Raw genomic sequence first — 13,258 nt, 5'->3', positions numbered from 1 at the left:
GCAGAGACAGCACTGTGGGACTAGTGGAGTGAGCAGAGACAGCACTGTGGGAATAGCGGAGTGAGCAGAGACAGCACTGTGGGACTAGCGGAGTGAGCAGAGACAGCACTGTGGGACTAGCGCAGTGAGCAGAGACAGCGCTGTGGGACGAGCGGAGTGAGCAGAGACAGCACTCTGGGACTAGCGGAGTGTAGAGAGACAGCACTGTGGGACTCGCGCAGTGTGCAGAGACAGCACTGTGGGAATAGCGGAGTGAGCAGAGACAGCACTGTGGGACTAGCGGAGTGTACAGAGACAGCACTGTGGGACTAGCGGAGTGTGCAGAGACAGCACTTTGGGACTAGCGGAGTGTACAGAGGCAGCACTGTGGGACTAGCGGAGTGAGCAGAGACAGCACTGTGGTACTAGCGGAGTGAGCAGAGACAGCACTGTGCGACTAGCGGAGTGCACAGAGACAGCACTGTGGGACGAGTGGAGTGTACAGAGACAGCACTGAGGGACTAGCGGAGTGAGCAGAGACAGCACTGTGGGACTAGCGGAGCGTACAGAGTCAGCACTGTGGGAATAGCGCAGTGAGCAGAGACAGCACTGTGGGACAGCGGACTGAGCAGAGACAGCAGAGTGGGACTAGCGGAGTGTACAAAGACAGCACTGTCGGACTAGCGGAGTGTACAGAGACAGCACTGTGGGACTAGCAGAGTGTACAGAGACAGTACTGTGGGACTAGCGGAGTGAGCAGAGACAGCACTGTGGGACTAGCGGAGTGAGCAGAGACAGCACTGTGGGACTAGCGGAGTGTGCAGAGACAGCACTGTGGGACTAGCAGAGGGTACAGAGACAGTACTGTGGGACTAGCGGAGTGAGCAGAGACAGCACTGTGGGACTAGCAGAGTGAGCAGAGACAGCACTGTGGGGCTAGCGGAGTGTGCAGAGACAGCACTGTGGGACTAGCAGAGGGTACAGAGACAGTAATGTGGGACTAGCGGAGTGAGCAGAGACGGCACTGTGGGACTAGCGGAGTGAGCAGAGACAGCACTGTGGGACTAGCGGAGTGAGCAGAGACAGCATTGTGGGACTAGCGGAGTGTACAGAGACAGCACTGTGGGACTGACGGAGTGTGCAGAGACAGCACTTTGGGACTAGCGGAGTGTACAGAGACAGCATTGTGGGACTAGCGGAGTGAGCAGAGACAGCACTGTGGGACTAGCGGAGTGTACAGACACAGCACTGTGGGACTAGCGGAGTGTGCAGAGCCAGCACTCTGGGACTAGCGGAGTGTACAGAGACAGCACTGTCGGACTAGCGGAGTGAGCAGAGACAGCACTGTGGTACTGGCGGAGTGAGCAGAGACAGCACTGTGCGACTAGCGGAGTGAGCAGAGACAACACTGTGGGACTATTGGAGTGAGCAGAGACAGCATTGTGGGACTAGCGGAGTGAGCTGAGACAGCACTGTGGGACTAGCGGAGTGAGCAGGGACAGCACTGTGGAACTAGCGGAGTGTACAGAGACAGCACTGTGGGGCTAGCGGAGTGTGCAGAGACAGCACTCTGGGACTAGCGGAGTGTACAGAGACAGCACTGTGGGAGTGGCGGAGTGAGCAGAGACAGCACTGTGGGACTAGCGGAGTGAGCAGAGACAGAACTGTGCGACTAGCGGAGTGAGCAGAGACAACACGGTGGGACTATTGGAGTGAGCAGAGACAGCATTGTGGGACTAGCGGAGTGAGCAGAGACAGCACTGTGGGACTGGCGGAGTGAGCAGGGACAGCACTGTGGAACTAGCGGAGTGAGCAGAGACAGCACTGTGGGAATAGCAGAGTGAGCAGAGACAGCACTGTGGGACTAGCGGAGTGAGCAGAGACAGCACTGTGGGACTAGCGGTGTGTTCAGAGACAGCATTGTGGGACTAGCGGAGTGAGCAGAGACAGCACTGTGGGAATAGCGGAGTGAGCAGAGACAGCACTGTGGGACTAGCGGAGTGAGCAGAGACAGCACTGTGGGACTAGCGGTGTGTTCAGAGACAGCATTGTGGGACTAGCGGAGTGAGCAGAGACAGCACTGTGGGACTAGCGGTGTGTTCAGAGACAGCATTGTGGGACTGGTGGAGTGAGCAGAGACAGCGTTATGGGACGAGCAGAGTTTACAGAGACAGCACTGTGGGCCTAGCGGAGGGAGCAGAGACAGCACTGTGGGACCAGCGGAGTGAGCAGAGACAGCACTGTGGGACTGGCGGAGTGTGCAGAGACAGCACTGTGGGTCTTGCGGAGTGTACAGAGACTGCATTGTGGGACTAGCGGAGTGAGCAGAGACAGCACTGTGGGACTAGCGGAGTGTACAGAGACAGCACTGTGGGACTGGCAGAGTGTGCAGAGACAGCACTCTGGGACTAGCGGAGTGTACTGAGACAGCACTGTGGGACTAGCGGAGTGAGCAGAGACAGCACTGTGCGACTAGCGGAGTGAGAAGAGACAACACTGTGGGACTATTGGATTGAGCAGAGACAGCATTGTGGGACTAGCGGAGTGAGCAGAGACAGCACTGTGGGACTAGCGGAGTGAGCAGGGACAGCACTGTGGAACTAGCGGAGTGAGCAGAGACAGCACTGTGGGACTAGCAGAGTGTGCAGAGACAGCACTCTGGGACTAGCGGAGTGTACAGAGACAGCACTGTGGGACTAGCGGAGTGAGCAGAGACAGCACTGTGCGACTAGCGGAGTGAGCAGAGACAACACTGTGGGACTATTGGATTGAGCAGAGACAGCATTGTGGGACTAGCGGAGTGAGCAGAGACAGCACTGTGGGACTAGCGGAGTGAGCAGAGACAGCACTGTGGGACTAGCGGAGTGAGCAGAGACAGCAGTGTGGGACTAGTGGAGTGAGCAGAGACAGCAGTGTGGGAATAGCGGAGTGAGCAGAGACAGCACTGTGGGACTAGCGGAGTGAGCAGAGACAACACTGTGGGACTATTGGAGTGAGCAGAGACAGCACTGTGGGAATAGCGGAGTGAGCAGAGACAGCACTGTGGGACTAGCGGAGTGAGCAGAGACAGCGCTGTGGGACAAGCGGAGTGAGCAGAGACAGCACTGTGGGACTAGCGGAGTGAGCAGAGACAGCACTGTGGGACTAGCGGAGTGTTCAGAGACAGCACTGTGGGACTAGTGGAGTGAGCAGAGACAGCGTTGTGGGACTAGCGGAGTTTACAGAGACAGCACTGTGGGACTAGCGGAGTGAGCAGAGACAGCACTGTGGGACGAGCGGAGTGAGCAGAGACAGCACTGTGGGACTAGTGGAGTGAGCAGAGACAGCACTGTGGGAATAGCGGAGTGAGCAGAGACAGCACTGTGGGACTAGCGGAGTGAGCAGAGACAGCACTGTGGGACTAGCGCAGTGAGCAGAGACAGCGCTGTGGGACTAGCGGAGTGAGCAGAGACAGCACTCTGGGACTAGCGGAGTGTCGAGAGACAGCACTGTGGGACTAGCGGAGTGTGCAGAGACAGCACTGTCGGACTAGCGGAGTGAGCAGAGACAGCACTGTGGGACTAGCGGAGTGTACAGAGACAGCACTGTGGGACTAGCGGAGTGTGCAGAGACAGCACTTTGGGACTAGCGGAGTGTACAGAGACAGCACTATGGGACTAGCGGAGTGAGCAGAGACAGCACTGTGGTACTAGCGGAGTGAGCAGAGACAGCACTGTGCGACTATCGGAGTGAGCAGAGACAACACTGTGGGACTATTGGAGTGAGCAGAGACAGCATTGTGGGACTAGCGGAGTGAGCAGAGTCAGCACTGTGGGACTAGCGGAGTGTACAGAGACAGCACTGTGGGACTAGCGGAGCGTACAGAGTCAGCACTGTGGGAATAGCGCAGTGAGCAGAGACAGCACTGTGGGACAGCGGACTGAGCAGAGACAGCAGTGTGGGACTAGCGGAGTGTACAAAGACAGCACTTTCGGACTAGCGGAGTGTACAGAGACAGCACTGTGGGACTAGCAGAGTGTACAGAGACAGTACTGTGGGACTAGCGGAGTGAGCAGAGACAGCACTGTGGGACTAGCGGAGTGAGCAGAGACAGCACTGTGGGACTAGCGGAGTGTGCAGAGACAGCACTGTGGGACTAGCAGAGGGTACAGAGACAGTACTGTGGGACTAGCGGAGTGAGCAGAGACGGCACTGTGGGACTAGCGGAGTGAGCAGAGACAGCACTGTGGGACTAGCGGAGTGAGCAGAGACAGCATTGTGGGACTAGCGGAGTGTACAGAGACAGCACTGTGGGACTGACGGAGTGTGCAGAGACAGCACTTTGGGACTAGCGGAGTGTACAGAGACAGCATTGTGGGACTAGCGGAGTGAGCAGCGACAGCACTGTGGGACGAGCGGAGTGTACAGACACAGCACTGTGGGACTAGCGGAGTGTGCAGAGCCAGCACTCTGGGACTAGCGGAGTGTACAGAGACAGCAGTGTCGGACTAGCGGAGTGAGCAGAGACAGCACTGTGGTACTGGCGGAGTGAGCAGAGACAGCACTGTGCGACTAGCGGAGTGAGCAGAGACAACACTGTGGGACTATTGGAGTGAGCAGAGACAGCATTGTGGGACTAGCGGAGTGAGCAGAGACAGCACTGTGGGACTAGCGGAGTGAGCAGGGACAGCACTGTGGAACTAGCGGAGTGTACAGAGACAGCACTGTGGGGCTAGCGGAGTGTGCAGAGACAGCACTCTGGGACTAGCGGAGTGTACAGAGACAGCACTGTGGGAGTGGCGGAGTGAGCAGAGACAGCACTGTGGGACTAGCGGAGTGAGCAGAGACAGAACTGTGCGACTAGCGGAGTGAGCAGAGACAACACGGTGGGACTATTGGAGTGAGCAGAGACAGCATTGTGGGAATAGCGGAGTGAGCAGAGACAGCACTGTGGGACTGGCGGAGTGAGCAGGGACAGCACTGTGGAACTAGCGGAGTGAGCAGAGACAGCACTGTGGGAATAGCAGAGTGAGCAGAGACAGCACTGTGGGACTAGCGGAGTGAGCAGAGACAGCACTGTGGGACTAGCGGTGTGTTCAGAGACAGCATTGTGGGACTAGCGGAGTGAGCAGAGACAGCACTGTGGGAATAGCGGAGTGAGCAGAGACAGCACTGTGGGACTAGCGGAGTGAGCAGAGACAGCACTGTGGGACTAGCGGTGTGTTCAGAGACAGCATTGTGGGACTAGCGGAGTGAGCAGAGACAGCACTGTGGGACTAGCGGTGTGTTCAGAGACAGCATTGTGGGACTGGTGGAGTGAGCAGAGACAGCGTTATGGGACTAGCAGAGTTTACAGAGACAGCACTGTGGGCCTAGCGGAGGGAGCAGAGACAGCACTGTGGGACCAGCGGAGTGAGCAGAGACAGCACTGTGGGACTGGCGGAGTTTGCAGAGACAGCACTGTGGGTCTAGCGGAGTGTACAGAGACTGCATTGTGGGACTAGCGGAGTGAGCAGAGACAGCACTGTGGGACTAGCGGAGTGTACAGAGACAGCACTGTGGGACTAGCAGAGTGTGCACAGACAGCACTCTGGGACTAGCGGAGTGTACTGAGACGGCACTGTGGGACTAGCGGAGTGAGCAGAGACAGCACTGTGCGACTAGCGGAGTGAGCAGAGACAACACTGTGGGACTATTGGATTGAGCAGAGACAGCATTGTGGGACTAGCGGAGTGAGCAGAGACAGCACTGTGGGACTAGCGGAGTGAGCAGGGACAGCACTGTGGAACTAGCGGAGTGAGCAGAGACAGCACTGTGGGACTAGCAGAGTGTGCAGAGACAGCACTCTGGGACTAGCGGAGTGTACAGAGACAGCACTGTGGGACTAGCGGAGTGAGCAGAGACAGCACTGTGCGACTAGCGGAGTGAGCAGAGACAACACTGTGGGTCTATTGGATTGAGCAGAGACAGCATTGTGGGACTAGCGGAGTGAGCAGAGACAGCACTGTGGGACTAGCGGAGTGAGCAGAGACAGCACTGTGGGACTAGCGGAGTGAGCAGAGACAGCACTGTGGGACTAGTGGAGTGAGCAGAGACAGCACTGTGGGAATAGCGGAGTGAGCAGAGACAGCACTGTGGGACTAGCGGAGTGAACAGAGACAGCACTGTGGGACTAGCGCAGTGAGCAGAGACAGCGCTGTGGGACTAGCGGAGTGAGCAGAGACAGCACTCTGGGACTAGCGGAGTGTAGAGAGACAGCACTGTGGGACTAGCGCAGTGTGCAGAGACAGCACTGTGGGACTAGTGGAGTGAGCAGAGACAGCACTGTGGGAATAGCGGAGTGAGCAGAGACAGCACTGTGGGACTAGCGGAGTGAGCAGAGACAGCACTGTGGGACTAGCGGAGTGAGCAGAGACAGCACTGTGGGACTAGTGGAGTGAGCAGAGACAGCACTGTGGGAATAGCGGAGTGAGCAGAGACAGCACTGTGGGACTAGCGGAGTGAGCAGAGACAGCACTGTGGGACTAGCGCAGTGAGCAGAGACAGCGCTGTGGGACTAGCGGAGTGAGCAGAGACAGCACTCTGGGACTAGCGGAGTGTCGAGAGACAGCACTGTGGGACTAGCGGAGTGTGCAGAGACAGCACTGTGGGACTAGCGGAGTGAGCAGAGACAGCACTGTGGGACTAGCGGAATGTACAGAGACAGCACTGTGGGACTAGCGGAGTGTGCAGAGACAGCACTTTGGGACTAGCGGAGTGTACAGAGACAGCACTATGGGACTAGCGGAGTGAGCAGAGACAGCACTGTGGTACTAGCGGAGTGAGCAGAGACAGCACTGTGCGACTATCGGAGTGAGCAGAGACAACACTGTGGGACTATTGGAGTGAGCAGAGACAGCATTGTGGGACTAGCGGAGTGAGCAGAGTCAGCACTGTGGGACTAGCGGAGTGGACAGAGACAGCACTGTGGGACTAGCGGAGCGTACAGAGTCAGCACTGTGGGAATAGCGCAGTGAGCAGAGACAGCACTGTGGGACAGCGGACTGAGCAGAGACAGCAGTGTGGGACTAGCGGAGTGTACAAAGACAGCACTGTCGGACTAGCGGAGTGTACAGAGACAGCACTGTGGGACTAGCAGAGTGTACAGAGACAGTACTGTGGGACTAGCGGAGTGAGCAGAGACAGCACTGTGGGACTAGCAGAGTGAGCAGAGACAGCACTGTGGGACTAGCGGAGTGTGCAGAGACAGCACTGTGGGACTAGCAGAGGGTACAGAGACAGTACTGTGGGACTAGCGGAGTGAGCAGAGACGGCACTGTGGGACTAGCGGAGTGAGCAGAGACAGCACTGTGGGACTAGCGCAGTGAGCAGAGACAGCATTGTGGGACTAGCGGAGTGTACAGAGACAGCACTGTGGAACTGACGGAGTGTGCAGAGACAGCACTTTGGGACTAGCGGAGTGTACAGAGACAGCATTGTGGGACTAGCGGAGTGAGCAGAGACAGCACTGTGGGACGAGCGGAGTGTACAGACACAGCACTGTGGGACTAGCGGAGTGTGCAGAGCCAGCACTCTGGGACTAGCGGAGTGTACAGAGACAGCACTGTCGGACTAGCGGAGTGAGCAGAGACAGCACTGTGGTACTGGCGGAGAGAGCAGAGACAGCACTGTGCGACTAGCGGAGTGAGCAGAGACAACACTGTGGGACTATTGGAGTGAGCAGAGACAGCATTGTGGGACTAGCGGAGTGAGCAGAGACAGCACTGTGGGACTAGCGGAGTGAGCAGGGACAGCACTGTGGAACTAGCGGAGTGTACAGAGACAGCACTGTGGGGCTAGCGGAGTGTGCAGAGACAGCACTCTGGGACTAGCGGAGTGTACAGAGACAGCACTGTGGGAGTGGCGGAGTGAGCAGAGACAGCACTGTGGGACTAGCGGAGTGAGCAGAGACAGAACTGTGCGACTAGCGGAGTGAGCAGAGACAACACGGTGGGACTATTGGAGTGAGCAGAGACAGCATTGTGGGACTAGCGGAGTGAGCAGAGACAGCACTGTGGGACTGGCGGAGTGAGCAGGGACAGCACTGTGGAACTAGCGGAGTGAGCAGAGACAGCATTGTGGGACTAGCGGAGTGAGCAGAGACAGCACTGTGGGACTAGCGGAGTGAGCAGAGACAGCACTGTGGGACTAGCGGAGTGAGCAGAGACAGCACTGTGGGACTAGTGGAGTGAGCAGAGACAGCACTGTGGGAATAGCGGAGTGAGCAGAGACAGCACTGTGGGACTAGCGGAGTGAGCAGAGACAGCACTGTGGGACTAGCGCAGTGAGCAGAGACAGCGCTGTGGGACGAGCGGAGTGAGCAGAGACAGCACTCTGGGACTAGCGGAGTGTAGAGAGACAGCACGGTGGGACTCGCGCAGTGTGCAGAGACAGCACTGTGGGAATAGCGGAGTGAGCAGAGACAGCACTGTGGGACTAGCGGAGTGTACAGAGACAGCACTGTGGGACTAGCGGAGTGTGCAGAGACAGCACTTTGGGACTAGCGGAGTGTACAGAGGCAGCACTGTGGGACTAGCGGAGTGAGCAGAGACAGCACTGTGGTACTAGCGGAGTGAGCAGAGACAGCACTGTGCGACTAGCGGAGTGAGCAGAGACAACACTGTGGGACTATTGGAGTGAGCAGAGACAGCACTGTGGGAATAGCGGAGTGAGCAGAGACAGCACTGTGGGACTAGCGGAGTGAGCAGAGACAGCGCTGTGGGACAAGTGGAGTGAGCAGAGACAGCACTGTGGGACTAGCGGAGTGAGCAGAGACAGCACTGTGGGACTAGCGGAGTGTTCAGAGACAGCACTGTGGGACTAGTGGAGTGAGCAGAGACAGCGTTGTGGGACTAGCGGAGTTTACAGAGACAGCACTGTGGGACTAGCGGAGTGAGCAGAGACAGCACTGTGGGACGAGCGGAGTGAGCAGAGACAGCACTGTGGGACTAGTGGAGTGAGCAGAGACAGCACTGTGGGAATAGCGGAGTGAGCAGAGACAGCACTGTGGGACTAGCGGAGTGAGCAGAGACAGCACTGTGGGACTAGCGCAGTGAGCAGAGACAGCGCTGTGGGACTAGCGGAGTGAGCAGAGACAGCACTCTGGGACTAGCGGAGTGTCGAGAGACAGCACTGTGGGACTAGCGGAGTGTGCAGAGACAGCACTGTGGGACTAGCGGAGTGAGCAGAGACAGCACTGTGGGACTAGCGGAGTGTACAGAGACAGCACTGTGGGACTAGCGGAGTGTGCAGAGACAGCACTTTGGGACTAGCGGAGTGTACAGAGACAGCACTATGGGACTAGCGGAGTGAGCAGAGACAGCACTGTGGTACTAGCGGAGTGAGCAGAGACAGCACTGTGCGACTATCGGAGTGAGCAGAGACAACACTGTGGGACTATTGGAGTGAGCAGAGACAGCATTGTGGGACTAGCGGAGTGAGCAGAGTCAGCACTGTGGGACTAGCGGAGTGTACAGAGACAGCACTGTGGGACTAGCGGAGCGTACAGAGTCAGCACTGTGGGAATAGCGCAGTGAGCAGAGACAGCACTGTGGGACAGCGGACTGAGCAGAGACAGCAGTGTGGGACTAGCGGAGTGTACAAAGACAGCACTGTCGGACTAGCGGAGTGTACAGAGACAGCACTGTGGGACTAGCAGAGTGTACAGAGACAGTACTGTGGGACTAGCGGAGTGAGCAGAGACAGCACTGTGGGACTAGCGGAGTGAGCAGAGACAGCACTGTGGGACTAGCGGAGTGTGCAGAGACAGCACTGTGGGACTAGCAGAGGGTACAGAGACAGTACTGTGGGACTAGCGGAGTGAGCAGAGACGGCACTGTGGGACTAGCGGAGTGAGCAGAGACAGCACTGTGGGACTAGCGGAGTGAGCAGAGACAGCATTGTGGGACTAGCGGAGTGTACAGAGACAGCACTGTGGGACTGACGGAGTGTGCAGAGACAGCACTTTGGGACTAGCGGAGTGTACAGAGACAGCATTGTGGGACTAGCGGAGTGAGCAGAGACAGCACTGTGGGACGAGCGGAGTGTACAGACACAGCACTGTGGGACTAGCGGAGTGTGCAGAGCCAGCACTCTGGGACTAGCGGAGTGTACAGAGACAGCACTGTCGGACTAGCGGAGTGAGCAGAGACAGCACTGTGGTACTGGCGGAGTGAGCAGAGACAGCACTGTGCGACTAGCGGAGTGAGCAGAGACAACACTGTGGGACTATTGGAGTGAGCAGAGACAGCATTGTGGGACTAGCGGAGTGAGCAGAGACAGCACTGTGGGACTAGCGGAGTGAGCAGGGACAGCACTGTGGAACTAGCGGAGTGTACAGAGACAGCACTGTGGGGCTAGCGGAGTGTGCAGAGACAGCACTCTGGGACTAGCGGAGTGTACAGAGACAGCACTGTGGGAGTGGCGGAGTGAGCAGAGACAGCACTGTGGGACTAGCGGAGTGAGCAGAGACAGAACTGTGCGACTAGCGGAGTGAGCAGAGACAACACGGTGGGACTATTGGAGTGAGCAGAGACAGCATTGTGGGACTAGCGGAGTGAGCAGAGACAGCACTGTGGGACTGGCGGAGTGAGCAGGGACAGCACTGTGGAACTAGCGGAGTGAGCAGAGACAGCACTGTGGGAATAGCAGAGTGAGCAGAGACAGCACTGTGGGACTAGCGGAGTGAGCAGAGACAGCACTGTGGGACTAGCGGTGTGTTCAGAGACAGCATTGTGGGACTAGCGGAATGAGCAGAGACAGCACTGTGGGAATAGCGGAGTGAGCAGAGACAGCACTGTGGGACTAGCGGAGTGAGCAGAGACAGAACTGTGGGACTAGCGGTGTGTTCAGAGACAGCATTGTGGGACTAGCGGAGTGAGCAGAGACAGCACTGTGGGACTAGCGGTGTGTTCAGAGACAGCATTGTGGGACTGGTGGAGTGAGCAGAGACAGCGTTATGGGACTAGCAGAGTTTACAGAGACAGCACTGTGGGCCTAGCGGAGGGAGCAGAGACAGCACTGTGGGACCAGCGGAGTGAGCAGAGACAGCACTGTGGGACTGGCGGAGTGTGCAGAGACAGCACTGTGGGTCTAGCGGAGTGTACAGAGACTGCATTGTGGGACTAGCGGAGTGAGCAGAGACAGCACTGTGGGACTAGCGGAGTGTACAGAGACAGCACTGTGGGACTAGCAGAGTGTGCAGAGACAGCACTCTGGGACTAGCGGAGTGTACTGAGACGGCACTGTGGGACTAGCGGAGTGAGCAGAGACAGCACTGTGCGACTAGCGGAGTGAGCAGAGACAACTCTGTGGGACTATTGGATTGAGCAGAGACAGCATTGTGGGACTAGCGGAGTGAGCAGAGACAGCACTGTGGGACTAGCGGAGTGAGCAGGGACAGCACTGTGGAACTAGCGGAGTGAGCAGAGACAGCACTGTGGGACTAGCAGAGTGTGCAGAGACAGCACTCTGGGACTAGCGGAGTGTACAGAGACAGCACTGTGGGACTAGCGGAGTGAGCAGAGACAGCACTGTGCGACTAGCGGAGTGAGCAGAGACAACACTGTGGGACTATTGGATTGAGCAGAGACAGCATTGTGGGACTAGCGGAGTGAGCAGAGACAGCACTGTGGGACTAGCGGAGTGAGCAGAGACAGCACTGTGGGACTAGCGGAGTGAGCAGAGACAGCACTGTGGGACTAGTGGAGTGAGCAGAGACAGCACTGTGGGAATAGCGGAGTGAGCAGAGACAGCACTGTGGGACTAGCGGAGTGAGCAGAGACAGCACTGTGGGACTAGCGCAGTGAGCAGAGACAGCGCTGTGGGACTAGCGGAGTGAGCAGAGACAGCACTCTGGGACTAGCGGAGTGTAGAGAGACAGCACTGTGGGACTAGCGCAGTGTGCAGAGACAGCACTGTGGGACTAGCGGAGTGAGCAGAGACAGCACTGTGGGACTAGTGGAGTGAGCAGAGACAGCACTGTGGGAATAGCGGAGTGAGCAGAGACAGCACTGTGGGACTAGCGGAGTGAGCAGAGACAGCACTGTGGGACTAGCGCAGTGAGCAGAGACAGCGCTGTGGGACTAGCGGAGTGAGCAGAGACAGCACTCTGGGACTAGCGGAGTGTCGAGAGACAGCACTGTGGGACTAGCGGAGTGTGCAGAGACAGCACTGTGGGACTAGCGGAGTGAGCAGAGACAGCACTGTGGGACTAGCGGAATGTACAGAGACAGCACTGTGGGACTAGCGGAGTGTGCAGAGACAGCACTTTGGGACTAGCGGAGTGTACAGAGACAGCACTATGGGACTAGCGGAGTGAGCAGAGACAGCACTGCGGTACTAGCGGAGTGAGCAGAGACAGCACTGTGCGACTATCGGAGTGAGCAGAGACAACACTGTGGGACTATTGGAGTGAGCAGAGACAGCATTGTGGGACTAGCGGAGTGAGCAGAGTCAGCACTGTGGGACTAGCGGAGTGGACAGAGACAGCACTGTGGGACTAGCGGAGCGTACAGAGTCAGCACTGTGGGAATAGCGCAGTGAGCAGAGACAGCACTGTGGGACAGCGGACTGAGCAGAGACAGCAGTGTGGGACTAGCGGAGTGTACAAAGACAGCACTGTCGGACTAGCGGAGTGTACTGAGACAGCACTGTGGGACTAGCGGAGTGAGCAGAGACAGCACTGTGGGACTAGCAGAGTGAGCAGAGACAGCATTGTGGGACTGGTGGAGTGAGCAGAGACAGCGTTATGGGACTAGCAGAGTTTACAGAGACAGCACTGTGGGCCTAGCGGAGGGAGCAGAGACAGCACTGTGGGACCAGCGGAGTGAGCAGAGACAGCACTGTGGGACTGGCGGAGTTTGCAGAGACAGCACTGTGGGTCTAGCGGAGTGTACAGAGACTGCATTGTGGGACTAGCGGAGTGAGCAGAGACAGCACTGTGGGACTAGCGGAGTGTACAGAGACAGCACTGTGGGACTAGCAGAGTGTGCACAGACAGCACTCTGGGACTAGCGGAGTGTACTGAGACGGCACTGTGGGACTAGCGGAGTGAGCAGAGACAGCACTGTGCGACTAGCGGAGTGAGCAGAGACAACACTGTGGGACTATTGGATTGAGCAGAGACAGCATTGTGGGACTAGCGGAGTGAGCAGAGACAGCACTGTGGGACTAGCGGAGTGAGCAGGGACAGCACTGTGGAACTAGCGGAGTGAGCAGAGACAGCACTGTGGGACTAGCAGAGTGTGCAGAGACAGCACTC

Source organism: Somniosus microcephalus, chromosome 16, assembly GCF_052327205.1.
Source record: "Somniosus microcephalus isolate GS21.2 chromosome 16, FLI_Smic_1.0, whole genome shotgun sequence".
Lineage (NCBI taxonomy): Eukaryota > Metazoa > Chordata > Chondrichthyes > Squaliformes > Somniosidae > Somniosus > Somniosus microcephalus.
This window is presented reverse-complemented; position numbering follows the sequence as displayed.